The following is a 14,516-nucleotide window of genomic DNA, read 5'->3' as shown; positions in this document are numbered from 1 at the left end:
CAGAGACAGATAAAACCACAAAGATGGGGAAGAAGCAGGGCAGAAAAGCTGGAAATTCAAAAAATAAGAGCGCATCTCCCCCTGCAAAGGAGCGCAGCCCATCACCAGCAACGGATCAAAGCTGGTCAGAGAATGACTTGGACGAGAGGAGAGAAGAAGGCTTCAGTCCATCAAACTTATCAGAGCTAAAGGAGGAATTACGTACCCAGCGCAAAGAAACTAAAAATCTTGAAAAAAGAGTGGAAGAATTGACAGCTAGACTCATTAATGCAGAGAAGATCATAAACGAAATGACAGAGATGAAAACCATGACACGAGAAATACGTGACAAATGCACAAGCTTCAGTAACCGACTCGATCAACTGGAAGAAAGAGTATCAGCGATTGAAGATCAAATGAATGAAATGAAGCGAGAAGAGAAACCAAAAGAAAAAAGAAGAAAAAGAAATGAGCAAAGCCTGCAAGAAGTATGGGATTACGTAAAAAGACCAAATCTACGTCTGATTGGGGTGCCTGAAAGTGAGGGGGAAAATGGAACCAAGTTGGAAAACACTCTTCAGGATATCATCCAGGAGAACTTCCCCAACCTAGTAGGGCAGGCCAACATTCAAATTCAGGAAATACAGAGAACGCCACAAAGATACTCCTCCAGAAGAGCAACTCCAAGACACATAATTGCCAGATTCACCAAAGTTGAAATGAAGGAAAAAATCTTAAGGGCAGCCAGAGAGAAAGGTCGGGTCACCCACAAAGGGAAGCCAATCAGACTAACAGCAGATCTCTCGGCAGAAACTCTACAAGCCAGAAGAGAGTGGGGGCCAATATTCAACGTTCTTAAAGAAAAGAATTTTCAACCCAGAATTTCATATCCAGCCAAACTAAGTTTCATAAGTGAAGGAGAAATAAAATCCTTTACAGATAAGCAAATGCTTAGAGATTTTGTCACCACCAGGCCTGCCTTACAAGAGACCCTGAAGGAAGCCCTAAACATGGAAAGGAACAACCGGTACCAGCCATCGCAAAAACTTGGCAAAATGTAAAGACCATCGAGGCTAGGAAGAAACTGCATCAACTAACGAGCAAAATAACCAGTTAATATCATAAAGGCAGGATCAAGTTCACACATAACAATATTAACCTTAAATGTTAATGGACTAAATGCTCCAATTAAAAGACACAGACTGGCAAACTGGATAAAGAGTCAAGACCCATCAGTCTGCTGTATTCAGGAGACCCATCTCACATGCAGAGACATACATAGGCTCAAAATAAAGGGATGGAGGAAGATCTACCAAGCAAATGGAGAACAAAAAAAAGCAGGGGTTGCAATCCTAGTCTCTGATAAAACAGACTTTAAACCATCAAAGATCAAAAGAGACAAAGAAGGCCATTACATAATGGTAAAGGGATCAATTCAACAGGAAGAGCTAACTCTCCTAAATATATATGCACCCAATACAGGAGCACCCAGATTCATAAAGCAAGTCCTTAGAGACTTACAAAGAGACTTAGACTCCCATACAATAATAATGGGGGACTTAAACACTCCGCTGTCAACATTAGACAGATCAACGAGACAGAAAGTTAACAAGGATATCCAGGAATTGAACTCATCTCTGCACCAAGCGGACCTAATAGACATCTATAGAACTCTCCACCCCAAATCAACAGAATATACATTCTTCTCAGCACCACATCGCACTTATTCCAAAATTGACCACATAATTGGAAGTAAAGCACTCCTCAGCAAATGTAAAAGAACAGAAATTATAACAAACTGTCTCTCAGACCACAGTGCAATCAAACTAGAACTCAGGACTAAGAAACTCAATCAAAACCGCTCAACTACATGGAAACTGAACAACCTGCTCCTGAATGACTATTGGGTACATAACGAAATGAAAGCGGAAATAAAGATGTTCTTTGATACCAATGAGAACAAAGATACAACATACCAGAATCTCTGGGACACATTTAAAGCAGTGTGTAGAGGGAAATTTATAGCACTAAATGCCCACAAGAGAAAGCAGGAAAGATCTAAAATTGACACTCTAACATCACAATTAAAAGAACTAGAGAGGCAAGAGCAATCACATTCAAAAGCTAGCAGAAGGCAAGAAATAACTAAGATCAGAGCAGAACTGAAGGAGATAGAGACACAAAAAACCCTCCAAAAAATCAATGAATCCAGGAGTTGGTTTTTTGAAAAGATCAACAAAATTGACAGACCGCTAGCAAGGCTAATAAAGAAAAAAGAGAGAGGAATCAAATAGATGCAACAAAAAATGATAAAGGGGATATCACCACTGACCCCACAGAAATACAAACTACCATCAGAGAATACTATAAACACCTCTACGCAAATCAACTAGAAAATCTAGAAGAAATGGATAATTTCCTGGACACTTACACTCTCCCAAGGCTAAAACAGGAAGAAGTTGAATCCCTGAATAGACCAATAGCAGGCTCTGAAATTGAGGCAACAATTAATAGCCTACCCACCAAAAAAAGTCCAGGACCAGATGGATTCACAGCTGAATTCTACCAGAGGTACAAGGAGGAGCTGGTACCATTCCTTCTGAAACTATTCCAATCAATAGAAAAAGAGGGAATCCTCCCTAACTCATTTTATGAGGCCAACATCATCCTGATACCAAAGCCTGGCAGAGACACAACAAAAAAAGAGAATTTTAGACCAATATCCCTGATGAACATTGATGCAAAAATCCTCAATAAAATACTGGCAAACCGGATTCAGCAGCACATCAAAAAGCTTATCCACCATGATCAAGTGGGCTTCATCCCTGGGATGCAAGGCTGGTTCAACATTCGCAAATCAATAAACGTAATCCAGCATATAAACAGAACCAAAGACAAGAACCACATGATTGTCTCAATAGATGCAGAAAAGGCTTTTGACAAAATTCAACAGCCCTTCATGCTAAAAACGCTCAATAAATTCGGTATTGATGGAACGTACCTCAAAATAATAAGAGCTATTTATGACAAACCCACAGCTAATATCATACTGAATGGGCAAAAACTGGAAAAATTCCCTTTGAAAACTGGCACAAGACAGGGATGCCCTCTCTCACCACTCCTATTCAACATAGTGTTGGAAGTTCTGGCTAGGGCAATCAGGCAAGAGAAAGAAATCAAGGGTATCCAGTTAGGAAAAGAAGAAGTCAAATTGTCCCTGTTTGCAGATGACATGATTGTATATTTAGAAAACCCCATCGTCTCAGCCCAAAATCTCCTTAAGCTGATAAGCAACTTCAGCAAAGTCTCAGGATACAAAATTAATGTGCAAAAATCACAAGCATTCTTATACACCAGCAACAGACAAGCAGAGAGCCAAATCAGGAATGAACTTCCATTCACAATTGCTTCAAAGAGAATAAAATACCTAGGAATCCAGCTTACAAGGGATGTAAAGGACCTCTTCAAGGAGAACTACAAACCACTGCTCAGTGAAATAAAAGAGGACACAAACAAATGGAAGAACATACCATGCTCATGGATAGGAAGAATCAATATCGTGAAAATGGCCATACTCCCCAAGGTTATTTATAGATTCAATGCCATCCCCATCAAGCTACCAATGAGTTTCTTCACAGAATTGGAAAAAAACTGCTTTAAAGTTCATATGGAACGAAAAAGAGCCCGCATTGCCAAGACAATCCTAAGTCAAAAGGACAAAGCTGGAGGCGTCACGCTACCTGACTTCAAACTATACTACAAGGCTACAGTAACCAAAACAGCATGGTACTGGTACCAAAACAGAGATATAGACCAATGGAACAGAACAGAGTCCTCAGAAATAATACCGCACATCTACAGCCATCTGATCTTTGACAAACCTGAGAGAAACAAGAAATGGGGAAAGGATTCCCTATTTAATAAATGGTGCTGGGAAAATTGGCTAGCCATAAGTAGAAAGCTGAAACTGGATCCTTTCCTTACCCCTTATACGAAGATTAATTCAAGATGGATTAGAGACTTAAATGTTAGACCTAATACCATAAAAACCCTAGAAGAAAATCTAGGTAGTACCATTCAGGACATAGGCATGGGCAAGGACTTCATGTCTAAAACACCAAAAGCAACGGCAGCAAAAGCCATAATTGACAAATGGGATCTAATTAAACTAAAGAGCTTTTGCACAGCAAAAGAAACTACCATCAGAGTGAACAGGCAACCTACAGAATGGGAGAAAATTTTTGCAACCTACTCATCTGACAAAGGGCTAATTTCCAGAATCTACAAAGAACTCAAACAAATATACGAGAAAAAAACAAACAACCCCATCAAAAAGTGGGGAAAGGATATGAACAGACATTTCTCAAAAGAAGATATTCATACAGCCAACAGACACATGAAAAAATGCTCATCATCACTGGCCATCAGAGAAATGCAAATCAAAACCACAATGAGATACCATCTCACGCCAGTTAGAATGGCAATCATTAAGAAGTCAGGAAACAACAGGTGTTGGAGAGGATGTGGAGAAATAGGAACACTTTTACACTGTTGGTGGGATTGTAAACTAGTTCAACCATTATGGAAAACAGTATGGCAATTCCTCAAGGATCTAGAACTAGATGTACCATATGACCCAGCCATCCCACTACTGGGTATATACCCAAAGGATTATAAATTAGTCTACTACAAAGACACATGTACACGTATGTTTATTGCGGCACTATTCACAATAGCAAAGACTTGGAATCAACCCAAATGTCCATCTGTGACAGACTGGATTAAGAAAATGTGGCACATATACACCATGGAATACTATGCAGCCATAAAAAAGGATGAGTTTGCGTCCTTTGTAGGGACATGGATGCAGCTGGAAACCATCATTCTTAGCAAACTATCACAAGAAGAGAAAACCAAACACCGCATGTTCTCACTCATAGGTGGGAACTGAACAATGAGATCACTTGGACTCGGGAAGGGGAACATCACACACTGGGGTCTATCATGGGGAGGGGGGAGGGGGGAGGAGGGAGGGATTGCATTGGGGAGTTATACATGATATAAATGATGAATTGATGGGTGCTGACGAGTTGATGGGTGCAGCACACCAACATGGCATAAGTATACATATGTAACAAACCTGCACGTTATGCACATGTACCCTAGAACTTAAAGTATAATAAAAAAAAAAAAAAAAAAAAAAAAAAAAAAAAAAAAGAAAATGAGCAAATAAATTATGAATTATCTGGCTCATCACCACTTACTAATCATGTTGAATGGGGATAAATGATATAAAGAGAAGAAATCTGAATTTCTTCTAGGAATTATGAAGAAATTATGAAGCCCTAAGCAGGAAACTAAAATATTTGCTGGTAGTGTGGTCTTATCTATGTTTCTGTTTTAGGATAGGAGATTTTGTAGATAGAAGATTAGTAAAATAATAGCTAGTTAAAATAAATACAGAACAGGATCTGGTTGCTGAACCAGAGATTATTCTGCTAGACTGATGAACACCTGGAGTATATTGCACAGAATCATTTGGAAGCCTGCCAAATTTATACTATAAAATCAAAATCTCGGAAAAGGGAAACATTGTCAGTTAAAACTGTAAAACTGGATATAATGAAGGGCATCAACCATTACAATAGAACAAGTTATGTAAGTGATACAGGTTTTTAAAAAAATTCTTAATAAAAATCACTAAAAATAAGGTCAAATTACCATTATGTACACAAAACTCAGCATATCAGCAACATTTGGAGTATAATTCAATATAGTAAAACACTAAGATTTGCCATTGGAAATGCATAATCATAACAATGAAATATGTAGTTTGTTTAAATAAAGACTTGGAAGAAGAGGTAGATGGAGCCCACATGTCATGAAGATATAAGCTTTAGTGGAACTCTTCAATTTTGCTTTTGCTATCATGAAAGAAAATACCTCCATGAAGATAAAAGAAGAGAGAATTAAGTGAAATGGTAGAAAGAATGTTCTATAACTGAGCTTCTGAAAGAAGGTCTTGTTTTTGCTCTTAGAATGAGAATGAGCTTGGACTCTGAAACTGTGTCAAGAAATGCCCCAACATAGGGGTCCAGGGCTAGGTGTTATTAGAAGAGCATCTACCTAAGAAGGTAAAGTCCTTCTAGTTGGAGAGGGAACCTGGATCTTAGTTGAAAGGCAAACAGCACTGAATGACAGATTTAAAGATCAAGACATGACAGAAAATAGGAGTGGTCAAAGCCAGAAGGATTAAGGGTGAGCTAGTATGTTATGGAAAAGTTTGTGGCAAGCAATTCATGATTAAAGCAATTGACAGCAAGAGAGTGTTTGGATTACTTTCCTAGGGTATGTTTAGTGCATGAGAGGTGGGGTAGAAATCTTAACAGGTGACAGTAACAGCAGCGTAAAGGAATCAGAGAGCACAGACCCAAAAAGAAGGACAAATATCATGGTGTTGGAAATTTTTAGCTTCCTTGTAATCTGTTAAATTCTCTCATGGGCAAAGGCAGTTTGATATAATCATGTCAAGCACAGATTTTAGAATAAAATAGGCTTAATATGAAACCTGGCTCTGGAAGGATCTGTAATGTTGAGCAAAAAAATAATCTCTACGTTGACCTCAAATTCCTCATCTGTAAAATGGGAATTCTAATAGCAATTGCGATAATATCAGGAAGATTAAGTATGAGTTTAATAAGATGGCCAATTCAAAGAGTGTACTTTGCACATAGAAATCCCTATATAAATGTTAGTCTACTCTTATTATTAGTATTCTAAAAGTAAATTATCTGATACATCCTTTTTTTTTTTCTCACTCTGTCGCCCAGGCTGAAGTATAGTGGTGCTATCATGGCTCACTGCAACCTTGACCTCCCAGGCTCAGGTAATTCTCCCATCTCTGCCTCCTGGGTAGCTGGGAATGGGTGCACACTACCACTGCACAGCTAATTTTTTTTTGCATTTTTGTAGAAATGAGTTTTCACCATGTTGCCCAAGCTGGTCTCAAACTCCTGGGATCAGGTGGTCCTCCTGCCTCAGCCTCTCAAAACCTGATAGATTCTTCATTTGCCTTGAAGTAAATTGTTTTCCCCTAGAAGTCCATCAGACTGACTGTCAAGGAAGACTTTGTTGGAGGGGTGGAAATGAGAGGACCTCTTGAGAAAGTGATTCTGCTATGCCATCTTAAAATAGTGCTTCTCTGATTTGATGTGCTAACAAAGCATCTGAAGTTCTTTTAAATGTGCTCCTTCTGACTCAATGTGCTCCTTTAAATGTGCTCCTTCTGACTCAACTGGACTAGCATGGGGGCCTGAGATACTACATTTATAATAAGAACCCAGGAGATTTCATCCTACTGGTCCATGGACTACACTTTGAGTAAAAAGGCCATAGAATACCCAAAATTGAGTAAAGAAAACATGGCAGGAAGTCAGACATGTAACATGGGTTTCAAGAAAGCAAATTTTGGAGGCTGCAGAAAGACTGTTAAGATTATTGGGTCAAGGACTGCAAAGAAGATGGCTCAAATCCAAAACCAATGACATAAGTCACAGTTTTCAGAAGTGACTTTATAAGCTCAAATAAACCTGAAGGGAATTTCCATATACCCACACCCATCAATTAAATAAAATAATAATATGCACAGAAAGTTAAATAAAAGGAAATAACTAAGGAAGAAGAAAAAAGTGACCTAAGCCTGAAATAATAATATTAGTAAATTGATAAATCTTAAAATATATTAAGGTTTATTAAGTCACCTAAAATTGCTTTTAAAAGCCATTTTATTAGAGACAGAAATATTGTATTATAGTATAGAATTTCTCTAAATGGATTCACATGTTTCTATTTAAGTAGACTATATTTCCTACTAATTAGAGATCACTGATAGAATCTTTGTAAAATCATGATGAACCTAAAAGTTGTAGAAGACCCTAAATGACCAATCATTTTATTTAATAGTAGTTTCCATGTTCTAATGAACATTTCCATTTAGTATCATGTTCATTAGAAGCAATGTTTAATGAACGTGATGTGAATTGATTCCTGATTAGATTTAAGACATTTTTAAGACGTTTTAAGACATTTAAGATGTTTTTAAAAGATAAGTAATACAGACAAAATATTTTGCCAATATTTTTTTCTTTAACCAATGATCCTGTTCATCTTTAAAGAACATATCCAAATGTAACTTTGTTGGTAAAGTAATTAATTATTACCTTAAAAAAATTAGTTACTTTCTGTATGTTCCCATTAATCTTCTGAAGTGAGTGAACTTCAGCCACTGTACTTACAAGAATATATTTTGGTTTCTCATTCACATATGTATTTTCTGACTTGATAAGGAATGGCTTATTTTTATCATTATAATCTTTATGTTCAGCAAAGTATATGATACTTAAAATCAAAATTTTAAATATAAAAATTGGAGTCTACACACATAGAGCATATGCATACATGGAAGGAACATAATTAAGTCTTTGATTGCATTCATCAAAATATAGTATCCAGAGAAAGGAGGATGTAAGTCCCAGCCAACTGAGTGGTACACAAACTGTCAAAAGTATACATTTTAGAAAATGCAGGATAGCTCAGTCATTAAGAGCATAGTCTCTACGTTCCAGTCCAGAGTACCCTGGATTCAAATGCTTGTGCTGTCATGCATTAACACTTCGGCAAGTTGTTTAACCTCTCTTGCTTACAGTTTCCATGTGAATATTAACAGTACTACTGCATAAAGCAGCTGGAATGATTACATACAATTATATATGTAAAACACTTAAAGCAGTGGTTAGCACATAACAAGTGCTAGGTGTTAGTTATTGTTATTGCTACTATAATTATTAGTGATTACTAATTATTGTAGGTATTGCCCTTTAAGCACCAGTGATAAGCAGCCCAATCCAGGGAGAAGTGACCAAGAGAGCAAAACACTTGAAATCATTTCATAAGGAATGTTAAGCTATCTCAAGTTGGTAGGCTGGAACTGAGATGGAGAAGAGTGGAAGGGACAAGAATTAGGATAGCTATCTTCAAAAATAAGGCAATGAGTAACTTTGAGTTAGGACACTCAAGAGGACAAAATTATACCAAAATTGTAAACCACATGGAGGAAAATTTAGGCTCAAATAATGGAAAACTTTTCTCATACGGAGTAAGTCTAATGGAATATCTCTAAAGGTACTTTAAGCAGGACTTAGAGACCTTATTGTTAGGGATGATAAACATGAGTTTGAATCATCGAATGTTAGGAGGACTAGGCTAGCTGGTTCATCTGTGACTTGAACTCTATCCTATTCATTTTACAGATGAGGAACTGAGGCCTAGAAATACAAAATAACTTGACCTTACACACAGAGAGAACAAATTAGTGGCAGATCCTGGCCTAGAACCCAGTTTATCAGATTCCCACTCTAGGGCTCTTTTCTAGAAAGTCCTCTTGTTAACAAAAAGAAAGTACTTTCCAGAACCAGTTGGGATGTATTTCCAAGTAACAACATGAAGCGAATGTACAGGTGAGGCAGAGGGAAGTATGTGAGAAAAAGTGAGTAGGGCAAGCCATGTAGAATAAAGTCGTTGAGTCCTGTATATGAAATCCCTAGGGCTTTTCTGGTGACTTTTTGTATCCTATTATCAGATATGGGTTTATTTGTATGTATACATGATCACAGAGCATTATGTTTTATTTAGTTATTTAGTTTTTTGAGATGCAGTTTCACTTTTGTTGCCCAGGGTGGTGTGCAATGGCACAATCTTGGCTCACTGCAACCTCCGCCTCCCAGGTTCAAGTGATTCTCCTGCCTCAGCCTCCCGAGTAGCTGGGATTACAGGCATGCGCCACCATGCCTGGCTAATTTTTGTATTTTTAGTAGAGATGGGGTTTCTCCATGTTGGCCAGGTTAGTCTTGAACTCCTGACCTCAGGTAATCCACCCACCTCGGCCTCCCAAAGTGCTGGGATTATAGGCGTGAGCCACCGCTCTCGGCCAAATGAAATGTAAAGTTTTATGGGTATAGATTATATAAAGCTGAGAATATATTTGCTAATTTTGCTCCACGTGTCTCAAGTTTTCATCTGGAATAAATGTATTCTAGGTTTCAGTAAATGAACATAATAAGTAAAATCCAATCCCCTCTTTCATTTTTCTACCAAGAGGTCAGTGAGTCTATACTCAAATATCTCAATAGACATCATCCAATTTTACATGTCTTTAACAATAATAACTGAGTGAAAAAGGGAAGAGAAATTTCCTTTGCACAAAACCCAGTTGGTTCATTGGAGTAATTATTCCCTTTTTAAGGCATTGATCATATGAAGAATAAAAGATAGATTAATGGACTGAATGATAAAACATTAGATCATTGCAGTTTGTTACAGATAAAGTAATAAACAAATCTTAACTGGAAAATAAACTATATTATATATTCCAAGTAAGTTTTATAGTCAGAAGATATTTTGTTTCACTGTGGGAAAGATAGGAATGTTTTAGAGCTTTTTCTTGTCCCCTAATTTCTCAAAATGTTTGAGATTATGAGTTCTCTCCTTTGTCTTTCCTGTATCAGAATATATGCCTATTACAGCGAAGTATATGTTTTGTTCACTGATACACTGTCATGTGCTTAGAGTAATATTTGACATATAATTGACACTTGATAAATATTACTTGAATAAATAAATTAAAAATTGAATGAATTGACAAGTGGTGGTAGATAGAACAGGGAGGGGGATAGTTCATGAAAGCTACTTTAATTTTACCAGATTTATCAAATAAAAAGGAACTTATAGTAAAAATAAAATCATTGCTTATCTAAAGTTCAAATTTAACTGAGCATTCCATATTTTATCTGGCAAGCGTATACTTAGAAAAGAAAAAAGAAAAAATCTTTGGACAAAAGTGCCGTCAATATTTACATATAATAGGGAAAGAAAGAAATTTCTTCCAAGACTATTTTGATACATGTAAGGAAATCACAATATATGTGTTTAAAAAACAAAGCAAAACTTAAAAAGAATCGAAAGGGATAAAACTTTCTTTAAAAACACAATTTGGTTTATAAAATCTTGCTAGACTCAGGGATGTTATGACCTGTTCCATCATGTGTTTATGTGGGTGTGTTTTGGGATAAACCCTAAAACTTTGTTATTCTCTACTTGGAGGTCATCAGGGATGAGTTGCTGCTGCTGGTGGCAAACATGGCCTTCTACTTGGAGTTTTACAGTGTAGTCTCAAAAGAATTATTACATTAAAAGTAAAATAACACATCGATTCACAGTGCCAAAACATCAAACAGGAATTATTTTATTCACTGACACAGAGAAGTAGGTACTTAACAATCCTCCTGAGCTGCCCTTTTACTGATCCTTCAGTTCTCAAATTTAACAATTAGAGAAAGTGAAAGAGATATTATTTATTTGTGAGATAACGTGTCTCCCTAATAATACCATAAACTTCAGGAGTACTAGGAACCATATATGAAGCATCTATCTTTTGTGTGTCTGGAGTTTAACATGGATTCTGGTAAATAATAGGTACTCAATTATTGATTGAAGAAAATTTTAGGACAAATGAAAGAAGCATAAATAGGAGTGTCAGCATCTTTTCTATCTTTTTTAGTTAACTTCTTAGTATGTTTTTCTGTTCTCATCACTATGTTTAAATAAGTAAATGAATGAAATCCCAATGCCTCCATTTCTTTATCTGAAATATAATAATGTACCTATCCAATGGCGTTGTTATGAAGATTAAGTCAGTTAATATGGGTAAAGTGCTTGGAATAGTGATTGGCACATAGAAAATTTTATCTATCAGCTGCAGCAGAAGCGGCACCATTTTTTATAGTTGGACCTTTTCCAGTGAGAGTTTCAGACTGGACCTCTTTTGTCCTAATAGTCACCCCTCTAGTTAGAAACCTGGCCTTGGGCTGGATAAGCCCTTTTTTGAGGCTTTAAAAGAAGCGTCAACCCTTCTGGATGAGCCTAGCCTTAAATGTTTCCTTGAAAAGTGATGTGTCCCCTGCATGTTTATTTGATTGTTTATTTTTCTTCCCCCTCCCTGCTTCTTTATAATTCAATCTTGAACATTGATTGTCATAGTTGAACTCTGTTTAACTGTGTTCTTGGATGCCTCAATATTTCCATTTTATTCTAATAAGCCGATTGTGATGTCATTGTCTCAGCTGTTTTTAATTAAACTACTTCAATGGATAATGGAGAATGACCCTACAAATTGGCTTTTAAAATACAGATCTGTTCAACACAGAATAACATGTTTTATATTATGTTGTCTATTTACCAGTTTTATTAGAACTCCCTACCATCTATTGCTTGAATAGACTCAGATTAAGATTCAAATTAAATAGGTTATAGCCTGGAATATATAGTATACTAAGCTGATTAATGTTCTTTCTTTATATACAATCTCTCTCCAATTTTCTTAGACCAGAATTATATTAATAATTATAATGAACATAAACTATGTTTAGTAACATTAATTTGTGGTTATTATATAAAATTGTTAAAATTTCCTTCTTCCACACTGCCAAATTCACCTTCCTGAGTCATCTTGCATAATGGTTGAAGATAGGAGACTATTTCCACTGGGCTTTCTTGCTTCAGCAACACAACTTTCTGATGAGATCATGTTGCAAATATGCTAGAAACCCCTGTTCCTTTCCCTCCTTGCTACCTCCTGGAATCCAGGGATGGTGAGCCACCCTCAATTTGCAAACTTTACATAATTCATTTTGCCTTTAATCTGTCTCACAAAGTATTTTCTCTTGTAATGAATATGGATGTAAAATGAATATATATAATTAATTTAAAAAATATTTTTCAGTGCTAATACAATTATTCTTTTTACAAAAATGTATAACTCAATGCATCTCTTACCTCTTTACTTATTTGTATCCTACATAATCTAACCCAGTGGCTGTCAACCTTGGCTCTTCAGTGTTTTAAAAACACAGATGTCCCTCCTTACATCCAGAACAGTGATCGGAAATGTTAGGGGTGGAGACCAAGCATTATATTTTAAAATAAACTTTATAAGACATTCTGATGCTCAGCTGTGAGATTCTTCCCATTGCATCCTAATTGAGAAATAATTAATCAAGCTAGTAATATTATTATTGCTTTATTACAGGCTGAAAATACTTCTTAAAATGTGCCTGCATAGATCATAAAGAAGACATTCAATATCCAAAAATGAGAAAGAGGTGTATATTAGTCTTACATCTTTGGATCTTGGCAAATTATTTTGTAAATGGGAACACCTCCTTCTTGGAAAGTCTTGGTCTCTAGTGAGGAGCAGTGGAATGGTAATATTAAAAAAGAGTCACCTGGGGTACTCTTTAAAATATGATCTATATGAGTGACATTAGAGTCCTTCACTATTCAAATGCTTTTTTTCTTCCTTTGTTGTTTTTTGCCTATTAATTCTTCATGTTGAAAAGGGCAAACCCAAAGTACAGTCACATTATGTAAATGAAGTTATTTGAGTTAATTATTAGTATTAATCTGCAATGCAATGACAAGATGTATTCATTTGAATTTTAATAATCAGTTTTTATTCATACACTTTTAAAATAACTTGCTCCTTAAGGAAAATAGAATATATAAGTGCACTTTAGAAACTTTTTCTTAATCCCAAACATATTGTATACATTTTAAATAATGCTAGAAAGAAGATACCATATCATGATGCTTCAATTATATATTATAATATTAATAAAATTCAGAAAATTTTCTAATCAATATGCATCATGATTAAACAGATAAATTCCCAAGTAGTTTTGTAGCCAAACTTTCATAAAACTCTCAGTTGGGGGGAAATAGCCTTTCATGGAAAGGTTGTACTCCTAAGTTTAAGTGACTGTTACTTGGTCTCTGAGTCATATAATGTACATTAATTTCTATATATCATAATGATACCTTAAAATAGAATATGGTCTGATAATTCCTAATATCTATTCAAATATACATGAATAACTCAATTACTCAGAGGTCCATTTTCCAGGTTATGAATTATTTATTTCTTTTGTTTTGAAGGGGTTATCATAGCTGTCAGAGGCAAGAGAATAGTAAAGCTCCAGAACCTGATGACAATGTTTATAAGATATTCAAACATGGAAAAGAGGTGCTAGTTACAAAACCGAATAACTTAAATAAAGGAAGAGTGAAAGCAAAACACTTCAGTATTTCTAAGACTCTGTCCATATGGATTATTGAACAACAACATAAAGCGAACCCTCCAAGAATTCCCATGTGCTTTTAGTATGTAATGAAATACAGCAGATAGGATTTTTGCCAACATTAGATCTAGGAAAGGGGCTGATATCAAGAACTATAGCCATGATATTTATTTGATACTATTAGCAACCCAAACCAAAGTTCTGACTGCCATTGATTGTGCTCGGCTGCCCTGAGCTCATTGCATTCCAGGATTATTTAAGTTTTTCCAAACAAAGAGTATTTTATTTGGTTTTTCCCCATGGATTAAATTGGAGCGTAAGCAATAGAATAAGGCAGTGCTAAGGATA

The sequence above is a fragment of the Rhinopithecus roxellana genome, chromosome 3 (assembly GCF_007565055.1).
Source record: "Rhinopithecus roxellana isolate Shanxi Qingling chromosome 3, ASM756505v1, whole genome shotgun sequence".
Classification (NCBI taxonomy): Eukaryota; Metazoa; Chordata; class Mammalia; order Primates; family Cercopithecidae; genus Rhinopithecus; species Rhinopithecus roxellana.
Note: the sequence above shows the minus strand (reverse complement) of the source record.